General features: G+C 35.2%; 1 long non-coding RNA gene across 1 annotated transcript in view; it reads left to right on the top strand.

Annotated features, from left to right (window-relative positions):
- The window catches only part of LOC129392139 (uncharacterized), a 215,771-nt gene extending 200,556 nt beyond the window's left edge, over positions 1-15,215 (top strand). Inside the window, exon 4 of the long non-coding RNA XR_008617422.1 lies at positions 15,146-15,215. This is a non-coding gene — a long non-coding RNA (uncharacterized lncRNA). The remainder of the gene's footprint in view (positions 1-15,145) is intronic.
- Positions 15,216-15,576: the final 361 nt, after the last annotated feature.

The following is a 15,576-nucleotide window of genomic DNA, read 5'->3' as shown; positions in this document are numbered from 1 at the left end:
TGTTTTCCTCTAAGAGTTTTATAGTGTCCAGTCTTACATTTAGGTCTTGAATCCATTTTGAGTTTATTTTTGTGTATGGTGTTAGGGAGTGTTCTAATTTCATTCTTTTACATGTAGCTGTCCAGTTTTCCCATTATTTTTTAATGGAATATTATGTAGCTATTAAAAAAGAATATGGACCATCCAGATTTATAGGCATAGAAGAGTGTCTTGAATTCCTGTTAAGTGAAAATACAAGTAGTAAATAACATCTCTGATGTCATTGCATTTATGTTTTTAAAATGTATATACATATGTACATTTTTATATAAATAAAATCTAGAAGGATACTATCCAAGCAGTTAACAGTTATAGACAGTAATTTCAAATGAGTATGCTTGGTTTACCATTTGAACCATTTAAATGAGCATATATTGCTTTCTTAATAAAATAATAATTCCCCCCTAGTAATATTTTCCTCTCAAGTGTCAAGCATGCAACTTACAGTTCATTTAAAAAAAGAAGAAAGGAAGAAAAAGGAAATGTATAGGCTTATGGGACCATCCGCAGATTTGCAGCATGGGTTAGATACAGATACCAGAGGAACGTTATCTTTTTATCCATTGCTTAATTCACTGGTTATCTTCTGGGTTGACCTTATTCTTAATCAGTCTCTTGTGAGCTCCAAATTTATTTGGTCCTTATAATTAACAATGCCATTGAAAAGAAAATGACTCTTCTTTTGATTGTTTTAGTAGTAGTCCTAGCACTGGATCTTACTCTTCTGGCTTTCTTCCTGAGCCCATCCTGAATCAGTCAATGTGATTTATTGGAAAGATACTTTGTCTCAGTCAGGCCAGACATGCTGGATTAGAAATTTTGAAACATAACTAAAACCTTCTATTACATAAGGTAGTTTTATAAGAAACAAAAAATTTAAGGCAGATCTATCAATATTTTACCTTAATACTTTCCTTATGTATTATGCTTAGAAATAAATGCCCATTTCACAAAAATATTTTCATAATTATTTATATTTTGTCTCAGTATGCTGATGGTCTCTTTTGGTGTTTAGCTGTTCAACCTATTTAATATTATATTGAGAGGAAATAATAAACAATTATCCCAGAATGATTACTTTCATTCTTTGCCTGTCAATTCAGGCTGGCAGCTTTATACCTCACACACACACAGACAATCTAGAAGTATTTTTAACTTTGAGAGTCTTTTCCATTTGTTACAGAACTTTAGCTCTAACACATGTTTTTTTTTCTTGGTTGTAACAGTGTAACTTATACAGAGAGAAATCCAAAGTAATATATATGTGATTACCTTTCTAGCTATTTCAATTCTCTGGTATTGGTATAGTGACTCTTTTTTTTTTTTTTTAATTTTATTTTATTTTTATATGGCAGGTTCTTATTCGTTATCTGTCTTATACATATTGGTGTATATATGTCGATCCCAGTCTCCCAGTTCATCCCCCCCACTTTCCCCCCTTTGTGTCCATACATCTGTTCTCTAAATCTGTGTCTCTATTTCTGCCTTGCAAACTGATTCATCTGTACCATTTTTGTAGATTCCACATATATGTGTTAATATATAATATTTGTTTTTCTCTTTCTGATTTACTTCACTCTGTATGACATCTCTAGGTCCATCCACATCTCTACAAATGACCCAATTTCGTTCCTTTTTATGGCTGAGTAATATTCCATTGTATATATGTACCACATCTTCTTTATCCATTTGTCTGTCGATGGGCATTTAGGTTGCTTCCATGACCTGGCTATTGTAAATAGTGCTGCAGTGAACATTGGGGTGCATGGGCTCATTTGGTTTTATTTTTATTTTTATTTTTTTTCAGCTTTTTTGAGGTATAAGTATATTTTGATTGAATGTCTATTGTATCTGATAAAAGTATAGCCAATCCCGCTCTCCTTTGGTTACCATTTTCAAGGAATATCTTTTTCTGTCTCTTCACTTTTGGCCTGTGTGTGTCCTTAAAGCTAAAGCGAGTCTCTTGTAGGCAGCATATTGTTTGGTCCCTCTTTTTTTTTTTTTTAATCCATTCAGCCTCTGTGTGTCTTTTGAATGAAGAATTTAATCCATTTACATTTAAACTAATTATTGGTAGATAAGGACTTATTCCCATTTTGTTAGTTGTTTAAGACTATTTTGTAGTTCCTTTTTCCTCTTTTCCTCTCTTGTGGTCTCTTTTTGTAACCTACTTTTTTGTTGTTGTTACACGGTTTTATTCCTTTATCTATATTTTGTGTCTCTGTTAAAAGTTTTTTTTGTGGTTATTCTGAGGCTTACATGAAACAACATAACATTTATAATAGTATTTTAAACTGATAAAAACTTACATTTAATTTCATACAAACACTCTACACTTTTACTTCTCTTCCCTCAACGTTTTGGCTATTGATGTCACAGTTTACATGTTTTTATACTGTACTTCCATTAACATATAATTGTAGCTATAGTTATTTTTATTGCTTTTGTCTTTTAACTTTTACACTGGAGTTAAAACTGGTTTATGTCCACCGTTATAATATTTGAGTGTTCTGAATGTACCTGTATATTTGCCTTTACCAGTAAGTTTTATATGTTCATATGGTTTCATGTTGTTACTTAAAGTTCTTTCATTTTAACTCTAGGAATTCCCTTCAGTGTTTATTGTAGGAGGGTCCAGTGATGCCAAACTCCTCAGCTTTGATTTTTGTCTTGGAATGTCTTTATCTTTCCTTCATTTCTGGAAAACAGTTTTTCTGGCTATAGTATTCTTGGCTGGCAGTTTTTTTTCTTTCAGTGCTTGAAGTATATAAAACCACTCCTTTTCCTTGGTGTTGTCATGTTTTCTTGATTTTTTTTGTCATACATATAATCTTGTGTTGGTATCTGTGCATCTGAAAAAGCAAACCTTTCCTCTACTCTTTACAGACTGGTTTCAGCATGCGATGACATTCTCTTTTTGGTTCCCTAGGCTGATGGAATTACCTCCAGACTTGTAGTCAGCTTAGATTGGAGCTGGGTCACATGACTGTTGCTGGGTCTACAGTGGGTTCCACAATTGGTGAGCCTGTTACCAGGGGTTTGGGCAGACTGATCACTCAGTGAATGGGACTACCTCCAAAGCCTTGTTCAGTAGGGTTTGGCACTGAGTAAAGGGCTGCTTTAGGGTTCACATTTGGGTCCACAGATGTTGGGCTTGTTATAAGCAAGGTATACAGATGGCCTTGACTCCCACCAGGTCCCTTGGTAAGTCCTTGAGTGGTCAGGACTGTCCCCTTACTGTAGCTGAGAGAGGCTGGAACCATTACTGTTTAAGGGTCCACAACCAGCAGTAAGTCCTACAGATGTCCTGCTTGAGGCATGTGCAGATATGACTTCTCCTGAGTCACTTAGTGTATGATGTCAGTGGTAGAATAAAAGGCCACTGGGGTTGTAGCCAAGTCCACAGGGTCAGGGTTGTTTCTGGGTCTGCAGCCAGGACCGTAGTCCCTGAGTCAGCCACCTCAGCCTGGGCCTCTCTTCTCAGAACAGCCCTCCTCAGTCTTGGCCTCCACTGGGGTTCACAGTTTTCTACCTGAAACCCACAGCTCCCACAAAAATACTTTGTCTGTAGATGGCTGCTAAATTATTGTGTTGCTGGGGGCTTGTGAGCAGGGCACCTTCTATTCTGTCATTTTGCTGATCATTTTTTTGTTTTCTAACCTTTGTCTCTCTTGTTTTGTGAACTTTGCAAGAAAAGTCCTCCTATGATTTCTTTCTCCTTTTTTTGGCCATTGTTTCTTCCTTTCCTCTCTTTTGCCCCTGGAATTTCCACTGTAGACAGAAGGAATTTCTTTGAAATAATTCATATATCTTGTATGATTTCACATCTTTGTTCCTTTACTTATGAATACAGGGGAAATTGCTTAAGCTTCATTTTAACTTCATATATTGAGTTTTATGGAAATTGTCTTAATGCAGTCTGATGTTCATTCTTTCTACTGCAGTGTTTAATTCAACTGTATTTTAAATCTCCATTTCTTGATATCAGATTTGTTCTTTTCTATGAATGCCCGTTCTGTTTGGATAGAGGCAATGTCTTCTTGAATCTTATTAAGATCATAAATCAGACATGTTTTAAAAATTCCTTGTTTTTTTTTGAGTAATTTTATTTTCTTGAAGACATATGCTCTAATATGCACACCCCTTCTTTAAAATTTCTAGTATGTTTTCACATGTCTGTATAGTTTTTCTCTTTTTGATGATATTTATGGGTAAAGTCACAAGCCTTAATCACAACTGGTAACTGAGGTGAGTCCTATTAATATCTCATTTGCATGCCTGTTCGAAGTTCAATTCCAGATGACAGAACAGATAAACTTTTCTGTGGTGGTTTTACTTTGTCTGATTAGTGGTCCAGCTGCCTGGTCAAATTAGGAAGGTAGGAATCATCCAAAACAGTTGTGGCAGGAAAGAGCACCACTTCCTGTCTGGCAGTCGGAACAGAGTCCCTGTTCTTTGCATTCTGTGCAGTGTGTAAGCAGCGAGTAAGCACAGTTCAGTGGTACTTCCATTTGGATGACTTCTGACATTTCATCTGTTCCTTGAGGTTTTGAAAAAGATACAGGTGTGCTTCCCCAGGGACCTTATCCCTCTGGGTTAGGGAATATCAGTGTGGTTCAGCAGTGATTTCTTTTTCTTTTCTTTTCTTTTTCTTTCTTTCTTTTTTTTTTTTTTAAACCAAGTAGCCTCTTTTACCACTGAAGCATCTGTAAGGCAGCCCTTCCTTCAGATTCTATTTCTATTTTCTATTTCTTGATTCCTTTTAATGGAGAAGAACTTCCTCAAAGTTTCAAGTGTGTCCATATCATCCGTCTCTGGTTTCCCAGACTCACGCCAAAAATTAAGTGACTGGTAATTTCATTCATCCCTTCAGGTGAAATTTAGGGAAAGGGAGAAGAGTTGGACATGTTTAATGAAATTTGCCTTCACACTCAGAAGTAGACCTGATTTTTTTTTAATCTATCAAAAAATTTCACATTTTCCCCATTAAGTATCTCTTATTACATACGGCTTATCATTTATGTCTTTCCATATATTTGCATATATTTTCATCTGTAATATGTATTTAATATCCCTGCAGTTTAGTTTTGTTTATCAGTGTGATGAACATCTGTCTGGTGTATTCATCCAAAATTTTAATGAAATATATTACAAAGAATAGGTGTGTAGTTTGTCTTGAGTACTTACTTGAGGTTGTCAGCTCTCCTGTTATAATCACTAGTATCTTTGTCACTGTTCCCAATTTATACTTTACCATATTTTTCTTAAGAACAGGTTGAGGGGCAGCAAATCTACTTTGCTCAAGATTTAATACTTTTTATATTCCACTCTTCCTTAATACAGTATATATTCTAGCTTTTCTTAATTTATAAGACTAAAAACTTTACAAAGAAAATGAGAGTTGTCTAGGATGTTATTAATGAATTCATGCTGTTTGTAGTGACCATTGCTTGATCTTTTAAATGTCCACAAACCATACCTTTATTTCAGGCATACCTCAGAGATATTGCAGGTTTAGTTCCAGACCACTGCAATAAAGTGAATATCGCAGTAAAGCAAGTTACACGAATTGTTTGGTTTCCCAGTGCATATGAAAGTTATGTTTATACTGTAGTTTGTTAAGTGTGCAATAGCATATGTCTTAAAAAAAAGAATGTGCGTACCTTAATTTAAAAATACTTTATGGCTAAAAAATTCTGACCATCGGGCTTCCCTGGTGGCAGAGTGGTTGAGAGTCCGCCTGCCGATGCAGGGGACACGGGTTCGTGCCCCGGTCTGGGAAGATTCCCACATGCCGCGGAGCAACTGGGCCCGTGAGGCATGGCCACTGAGCCTGTGCGTCCGGAGCCTGTGCTCTGCAACGGGAGAGGCCACAACAGTGAGAGGCCCACGTACCGCAAAAAAAAAAAAAAAAAAAAAAATTCTAACCATCATCTGAGCCTTCAACAAGTTGTAACTTTTTACAGTAGCAACATCAAAGATCACAGATCACCATAACAAATGTAATAATAATAAAAACGTTTGAAATATTGCAAAAATTACCAAAATGTGACACAGAGACATGAAATGAGCTGTTGGAAAAATGGCACTGATAGATGTGCTCCATGCAGGGTTGGCACAGACCTTCAATTTGTAAGAAACGCTGTCTCTGCAAGGTGCAGTAAACTTAAGTTCCATAAAAGGAGGTACGCCTGTAATTTATTATCGCCTCCCGACTAAGATTGACCTGTTAGGTTCATCTTCTAGAGTGTTCAGTATCAAATTATCTCCCTTATGAAAGTACACCAAATTGCTTAAATTAAATTGCAAATGAAAAAAATATGGGACACCAATGATCTGTAAAATGTAAATAATTTTAGCCCCATCTGCTTCAGATATTCTTGGAAAGTGGGATTTTGGAACCCTAAAGCTGAAATACATTTTCATATTTTCAGGACATATTATACACTGTAGAATGTTGCAGACACTATAAAATTGTATACCTGTTTCTTATCATGTTTCTTTCTTTGTGTGTTTGGACATTTAGGATGCTTAGCATTCTTGTAAACATGATGTATGACTAGGTCACAAGGCAGGAAGTGATGCCTTAGTTCATCTAAGGTTCTTATCCTTGTTTTCATTTTGCCTCAATTTACTCAATCATCCCTTTAAAAAGAATCCTTTTACCCTTACTGTACATACAACTTTGATATATGTCAAGTTATTCTTGGAATATGAAGGAATTGAATAGATGGGTAGATAATAGACGGATTTGATTGGATTCATTTTGTTAGGGTTCTGAGACCATTTACTAAGAGTTTCCTTGTACATAGAAAAAGCCAAGTGAAGGTATAAGTGTCTACATGCCAGTAGCTTGGATAGGAGCATTAGAAGGAAAGAGGACAAAGAAAGAATTTGATAACATAGTTTTTTTTGTTTTTTTTTTTTGCGTTACGAGGGCCTCTCACTGTTGTGGCCTCTCCCGTTGCGGAGCACAGGCTCCGGACGCGCAGGCTCAGCGGCCATGGCTCACGGGCCTAGGTGCTCCGCAGCATGTGGAAGCTTCCCGGACCGGGGCACAAACCCATGTCCCCTGCATCGGCAGGTGGGCTCTCAACCACTGCGCCACCAGGGAAGCCCGATAACGTAGTTTTTAAGAACTGTGAACTTGGATTTGATTTAGCCATTCATTCTATTGTGTTTAATAGAAAAGTCACTCTCAAACAGTGAAATGGGTAAGTAGAATTAACAGTAAATAAATTCCTAGTATGCCTCAAATCTGAAAATTCTTCAATGCTTTTCTCTTTCTACTTCAGTGGTGATAGCTGTCCAGATGTTTTGTTATTCAGGATACACTTGCTTGCTTTGTTTGTTTGTTTACATTTCAAATGCCCTGCTCAGGATAGACCTGCTAAATAAGTGGTTAAGCCTGAACACCATTTGGATCCTAGATGTGGATCCTCAGTCAGATGACGGTCACATAATTATTGCACTGCTTGAACAAATCAGTATCTAAAAAGGGATCTATGTCTAATCTGGGAAAATAGCACTGTTTCCTTTGCTGTTTTCTAGTGTAACTGTTTGATGGTACAAAGATGTAGCCTGATAGATTCTACTCTCACTATATATGTGAATTCATTTTTTTGTAAAGGCATATTTTAAAATTATGGAAACTGAGGCTCCCAGTTACAGGAAATAAATCCATCAAGATTTTAAAATGTCAATTAATTTGAATTATTTGAATAAATAGTCATAAAAAGATATTAGAGGCTTTGAAAATAACTTAAGAATAGTTGTGTTTTCTAGGCAATTTGGGTTTAGTGATGAAAAGCCCATCTCCCTCACTTTGGGGAAAATGCTAAACCCCCTGTAGTACATGTTAATGTGTGTTTTGTTAGCCCTTGATGCCTGGAACAATCATTATATTCAGTAACTGAAGTCTCATATACCCTTGCTCCTGTTTACCCTGCCTTGTACCACAGATGGACTAAATGGGCCTGCAATTCCTCAGGGTTTTAAAAAATTCTCTGTGATGGTTCAGAAATTGTGGCTGCACCATTGACATCCTACTAAAACAGCCTGCTGCAGTGTGACATCCTAGATGTAAAGCCTGCATAAGATGAAACCGTAGCTTTGCTTAAAATCTCTTTATGGACTGTTAATCACCAAATACAATGGATTGCAAATATTTACTTGATCTGCACTTCTCTTTACAGCTGGGTCTAGATAATTCAGTCAAGGTTTGCAAGGCAAAGAGTTTTGTAATTCTGAATTTAATAAGGAACAACCCCCAGAAAAATACTGTGTGTTACAGTGATTTTGATTGTTGGCCATTAAATAGAAAAATGCTTTCATTTATGACATAATATGTAAAAACTGTAAAAACAGACTTAATATTATCTATTAACTATATATAATTGCATGCTTAGGTTTAAAAGAAACATGGGTACACAAAAGTTTATTGAGGTTTTTCCCATGGGAAAGCAGGACATAGACAATTCTGTTCAAAGGGCAGAAAAACAGAATAGAATGGATTCAAATCTTAGGAAAAGGGATGTCACAGTTTTATTGATGATACTTTACTTGACTGATGAACAGAATATTCATTTCAAATGCGCATAACATATACCATATCTAATTAATAAAAACCTATCTCACAGATAAGCTTCTTCTCCCCAAGTGGACATTGCTTTATTTAATATTTTTAAATTTACTGGTGAGAACATTTACAGGGGAAAATTTACGCCCTGATTTGTTTGTCATTTTATTGAGTTTGCTTTTTCTTCAGCCAATTTTTGGCTGTTTTGAAAATGCACAGCCTCAAACACAAACCAGCTATGTAAGTGAATCCTGTAGGAAAACCCATATGATGAAACAAAAGGCTATAACAATAATTCATATGTAAAAGCATTTACCAGTGATGATGATTAAAATGAATTCTGTAGGGAGAAGTTTATTTTCATAAGAACTCATTAAGATAAAAATCAGTGTTGGGAAACAGTTGTTCGAATAAACTCTACAATCATCACAAAGGGAAAGAAACTTTGTACTTGAAAAGATAAAGAGCCTCTTGACTTTTATGATGAAACCTGCAATGTTTGGGAACTAATCAGTGTGGATGGAAGCTTCAAAGATTAAGTGAGAATAAATTTAAAAGCATACAAACTGCTCTAGGACGCCTGCGAGACACAGGCTAAATATTTAATTATCCTGTTTCTTTATCTATAGAGGGATCTAAATGCCATGTTGAAAGTCCATATAATGGGCATATCTTGAGTAAAATGTAAGAACCAATTACCACAACTTTTTGGCACATACAGCAATCAATGTGCTAAATCAATAAGAACAAGTCAGGTTAATTTGTGTTAGTAATCTGTTCCTACACTCTAGCCATTTATTTAAAGTATATTGCAGAATAATAGAGGTATAATAGTTACTTTACAAAGATTCTTCACAAGGAAAGAAAAAAGAGACTATGTAATTAAGGTCCAGGGACACTCTGTTAGGGCCTTGAGGGATGAGATAATCATGGGAGCAGGGAGGCTTTTATGCCACTTCCAAAGGAAACAGCATGTGGTGTGGTAAACCCCTGAGATTACTGGTGTTGACTACAGAATGAAGCCCCTGGGATATTTTGGGGAGGGGTGGGAAGGGAAACTGTATGGGGGCTGTTGGAGGCTTTTCTAATATTCCTGCACATCCTTAAGCCTAGCTTAACTTAATCACCTGTAAATTCACTTGCCATACCTCTTTGGTAGCTTCATGCATTACTGCTGAGGATGGCATGGATTAGGAAAAAAGATATAACTCAGGGTGTGTGTAAAGCCAATTTACTTTAAAGATTGGTCTGTGGAAAACAAGACCTTCAAAATGTAAACAAACAAAAACTTAGGGAAGGGTGGAATATTTTCAAATGTAGTATTGATGTAAGGTGATTGAAACACTATTTGGATTGTCTTTATGAGTATGGATCGGTAATTATGTCAGAATTACTGTTAATTTTCTAAAATGTGAAATCTTACGTGGTTATATAGAAGAATGTCCTTATTTTTAGTATGCTTCAGTATTTAGGGATGAAATGCCTGCAACTTACTATAGAGTAGTTCAACAGAAAAAAAAAAAAACATATTTTGAGAGAAATAAGCAGATACGGTAGAATGCCAAAAATTGCTGAATTGAATCTAGGTGGTGGATATAGAGATGTAATTCTTTAATTCGTTCAACTTTTCTGGGTCCTTAAAGTTTCTATAACAAAATATTGAATAAAAGCTCTAGAGTTCACCAAGGAGCATAGGAGCCAGCTGAAAGAGGTCCCAATGATCAAAGCCAGAACAATATGAGCAACAAAAATAAAGTACTGGTTTATAATCTAAAGTATAAAGTAATATTGATATAAATAAATGTTTGGTTAAATTATTAAATGAGGGAAAAGAGGCAAATATTCCATGAAGACAAATTCCAAATAATTTATATAGATACTCCATTCTAAAACAGAAGGAGCATAATTCCCCACTCCCTGTGAGCATGCTTCACGAACTGATTTCCTTCAAAGAGTGAAGAAGAAGGAAAAATAAAGACTAACTTTATGCTGGAACCTGACAAACACTTCCTCAGCCAGGTGATCGAGGTCAACATCAACATTTGTAAATGATGTGGATGATAGGTACCCTTGATAGAACATAATAAAAATGGCATTTTGCCTCTATGTTCTTCCTCCCAGAAACGTAACCCCACTGTTACCATGAGAAAAATATTCAACACATTTCAATAGTGAGGCAGCCTACAAAATACCTGATGGTTACAGAAAAAATACATTGGGGCCTTCCCTGGTGGTGCAGTGGTTGAGAGTCCGCCTGCCGATGCAGGGGACATGGGTTCGTGCCCCGGTCCAGGAAGATCCTACATGCCGCGGAGCGGCTGGGCCCGTGAGCCATGGCCGCTGAGCCTGCGCGTCCGGAGCCTGTGCTCCTCAACGGGAGACGCCACAACAGTGAGAGGCCGGCATACTGCAAAAAAAAAAAAAAAAAAAAAAAAAAAATACATTGGATCAGGGCAAAGTACATTGGATACAGAAAAACTGCATTAGGGAAAAACTAAGGAAATCCAGTAAATTATGGACTTCAGTTAATAATAATTTATTAATACTGGTTAACTCTAACATATATACCATGCTAGTGTAAAATGTTAATAGAGGAAACTGGGTTTGGGATATATGATAATGCTTGGTACTACCTGCTAAATTTTTCTGCAAATCTAAAAACTGTTCTAAGAAATAAAGCCTTTCAACAACTTATAGATTTTTAATCAGTGATTCACGTGTAGGAATTTACCTTAAAATTATTTAAATGTATATAGAAATGTTGATTTTTAAAATGAAAAATTAGAAACAAATTAACCAAATATATGATACAGGTTCTGTGAATTATAGTGTGATTATACTGTGCAACAATCAAAAAGTGTATTATAGGAGAATATTGAAGTAGAATAGTGAAAAGTCCATGAGCTAATGTAATGGAGAAAATGGATTACCAGAAATTTGTATAGTATGATTCCAAATTTCATGAAAGACATTATTTTTAAAATGATTGCTTGAGAAATGACATAACTAGCTTTCTTCTTCATGCTGTTGCGTAATGTTTATCCTGGAGTGTCAATTTTTTGAGCTGCTGGCATTACATTTTTTAAATTGGATGGCTGGGTAGAATATTAGAGACTTTTAAGTATTATATTTTGCAAAATTTCTGAAAATGGACTTGGATTTTGTGTTTTGTCATGATTTGTATTTAAGTGATAATGATTAAAATAATTCTAATTTAAGCCCCTTTTCTCTTGATCCACTAACCAATATAATTGAGAGTTCTATAATGAATAAAAAAATTCCAGCTTTAGTAATCAGGCTATGCAGAGTTGTTAAAAGTGTGTTTTGCTAATGATCTTTAAATTGGTGCTGAAAGATGTTTCTAGGTAATATAAATTATTTCCATTTTCTTTAATGTTTAACTCAAAGTATAAACTCTTTCAAATATATTAAAAATACACAGTATGTATCTATGTCCAGTTTAACAAAGTTAAATTTTATCATGTTTTCTCAAGATTTTTAAAGAGAAAAAAAAGACTTCTGATTACAAGTGTTCCCTTCCCATCCCTCTGCTTTCACAAAGATAACGAATATCTTAAAGTTGGTTTCACTCCTGTCCACTTTTAAATAATTTTAGAAAGTATGTGTGTTATCATACATAGTTTTAACATGGTACATACTTTTGTGTGTTTTAAACATTCACATAACTCAGTAATCTTGTTTGTGTCCTTTTGTGACTTCACCCAATATTATATATTTGAGATTTATCTGTGTTTATAAATATAGTTGAAATTAATTCGTTTATTAAAGTATAAATATGCTTTTGTTTTTTTATCCCTACTCCTGTAGCTAAACTTAAAATGCATGGCTTCATTTAGTCTGCGTATGTTTAATAAATTCTGTTGTTTTCTGATGTAGTACTCATCCCATGCTTGAGATAATAAAAGTGAGGCTTATACCATCTTAAGTAACTGATCAACATTCTAGCCAGTGAGCGCTAAAGCTGGGGTGTGAACTGTGCAGTGACTCAGGATAACAAACACTCAATTACTAATTGCAATACCTTCCCCTGCTGATGGTTTATAAGACTTGTGGATATTAAAATGAGTGTTGCTAGCTTATGGATTTCAGAGGAATAAAAAGAGAGTTAAGGGTCATAGAGTACCATGAAGAAAACAAAGTAGAAGACAACTGGAAATAAGTTATAAATGTAGTAACAAACTGGGTTCTTTTCCCTATCCACAATGTTTATTTCCTGATGATTAATTTATCAGCTGAACACTCAGTGTGAAAATCCAAATTCAACTCAACAAATACCCACGGTGCTTATTATGCTCAGACTGCTCCTGGCAGCTGTGATACTGAATATTAAAAAACACCATCAGCTCCCAGAATTTACAGTCTAACTGTAGAGGTAAATAATGAAAATGAATTTCTGAATCTGGACACAGCATGCTGAACTTATAGCATGCTATGGGTTGTGTAACAGTCTAAAGATTAGGAAAGGGCCTCTAAATGAGAAACAATGATATGAATTTTATAGGACAAGTACAGGTAAACCAAATATAAAAGGTGGTTAGGAGTGTTTTCAGAAAGAGGAGGTATCCTGAGCAAAGACAGGAAGGTCTGAGTTTGAACTTTGAACTTGAGTGACCACAGTGTCTTTAGTGCAGTTATTATGTGTGAGGGGAAAAGGTGGGAAGTGGTGCTCTAGAAATGGATGATAAAGTGATAGAGATATTAAAGAGTTGAGATAATTTCCTGAAGACAATAAGGAGCCATGGGGCATGTTTTAGCTAGGGCAAAAGCAGAGCACATTTCTATGTTAAAAATGTGGTTTTGTTAGAGGCATTGATAGTATCACAGAGAGGTATCCTAGAGAAAAATACCACTTCTGAGACTAGCAGGTCCAAACCCAAGTTAATGGAAGTTGGCTTGGAGAAGAAAGGGCAAACTTAAGAAATATAAAATTAGTGACTCCCTAATTGCTTTCTTTATTGTCTAGGGGGAAAGATGAGCATGAACTTCTTGAAAATGCAAATTTTAAAATAATTCCCAAATCTTTAGTTTTAGTGTCTCTTAAAAGAACTTGTGTCCATTCCCCCACTTATATTGTTCTCCCACATCTCTACATATTATACATGATCAAAATGGAACATTCTTTCCCAAGTGCTCTTCCTCTCACGTTCTCCATCTTGGATAACATAGAGGGAAAATAAGTATGATTGAGAGTCAACAGAAGTAATACCACTTTTAGAATAGAAATTTCATAGTATCTTGTTGACTGAATGAAATTTGGTCTTATTTAAATTCTTTCCATGTAGACATGATATGGACAGAGATATTAGTAGAAGTGAGATAGAAGCGTTAATGTGAGGGGAGATATATAATTTATTTCTCCTATTTAGAGGTTGGTATCTATGAATACTGCAAATAATCATTAATGTGATGTGGGCATTTACTTACCCGATAATGAGAGAAGGGTTTCTCTAAAAATATGACTTAAAGATAGATCTTAACCCAATAGTCTCTTTCTTAAAATGGTTTTTCAGAGCTCATTAGCCAAATCAATAAAACTTTACTTGAGTGTAATATGTTTCTGTGAAGGTATATATATATATATTGTTAATTGAAAACTCTAGCTTTCATTCCAAAATGTAACTCTCCATCAGACTCATCAATAAAAATATTGTAAAACAACTATACTCCAATAAAAATTAATTAAAAAATATATTTGACGTACAATAATGTAATTCTTTCTTTTCTTCCAAGGACTCTGTGTGTTCTTCTAAACTATGTCATATGTTACCAGTTAAATACCACTTAAGATTTTCCCCCTTTTGTAGAGAGAGTGACTTCCATAATATATTTGTCTTTTCCTGATAAACTAATTTGATAGTTTAAAATAAGAAAGTATAGTTTAAAAGTGAAAGCAAACAACGGATCGGATAAAATGTGGTGAGTGTTAAAGTGGACGATAGAGGGATGTTTTTATTAGATTAAAAATACTCTTTCTTACAACTGAAAATGCAAATTGTGCTGTGCCATAATGTTCCTTTCAAGCACCCAAGATAAAATTTGCATATCTAAATTGGATCAGGCCAAATCGGTTTCCCTAGTCTCTCTTCCTTGAGCATCAGTCAGCCTGGAAAAGCCTGCAAGTGATCCCAATAGTGAGTTTTTAATGTCCACATTCAAGAGTCTTTATGTATGCATATGTCTTCTTCTGTGTATCTACATATATGTGTGTATAGATGATTATGTATAAATATTGATGTATTTATACTGTATTTTTATTTTAATTTCTTAGAGATTTACAACAAAACTTTTCATCTTCTTCTTTTGATAATTACTTGCTTTACATGTAATATTATTTTGGTATATTTTTCAAAATCTTTCTACCCAGTGTCCACATTGTGCTTTTTTTTTCACTAGTATTTCTCTGCTAGTTGATGTTTTAGATGTGATAAATATTTGAAACTTTGAGTTCTAAATGAAATTACCTTTACATATTAATAAGCTATGTTCTCTATTCCATTCATCTTTAAGGAAATATCTGAAATATTTAATGAAAAAGAATAAACTGGGCTTCCCTGGTGGCGCAGTGGTTGAGAGTCCGCCTGCCGATGCAGGGGACATGGGTTCGTGCCTCGGTCCGGGAAGATCCCACATGCCGCAGAGCGGCTGGGCCCGTGAGCCATGGCCGCTGAGCCTGCACTTCTGGAGCCTGTGCTCTGCAACGGGAAGGGCCACAACAGTGAGAGGCCCGCGTACCGCAAAATAAATAAATAAATAAATAAAAGAATAAACTGTATTTTGTGGAGCTATTTGTTATCCTAATATATCCTACATTTTATTTTTTTAAGTTCAAATTCTTACTCAATTTTTTGGGGTCTCTTTATTTATAGGTATATGCTGTAACTAAATTTTGCAAATAATCCACTATTTGACAGATACAAAGTTGACTCAACAATAGAATT

This window comes from Physeter macrocephalus, chromosome 5 (genome assembly GCF_002837175.3).
Source record: "Physeter macrocephalus isolate SW-GA chromosome 5, ASM283717v5, whole genome shotgun sequence".
Lineage (NCBI taxonomy): Eukaryota > Metazoa > Chordata > Mammalia > Artiodactyla > Physeteridae > Physeter > Physeter macrocephalus.
Note: the sequence above shows the minus strand (reverse complement) of the source record. Positions and strands in the feature narration are given on the sequence as shown.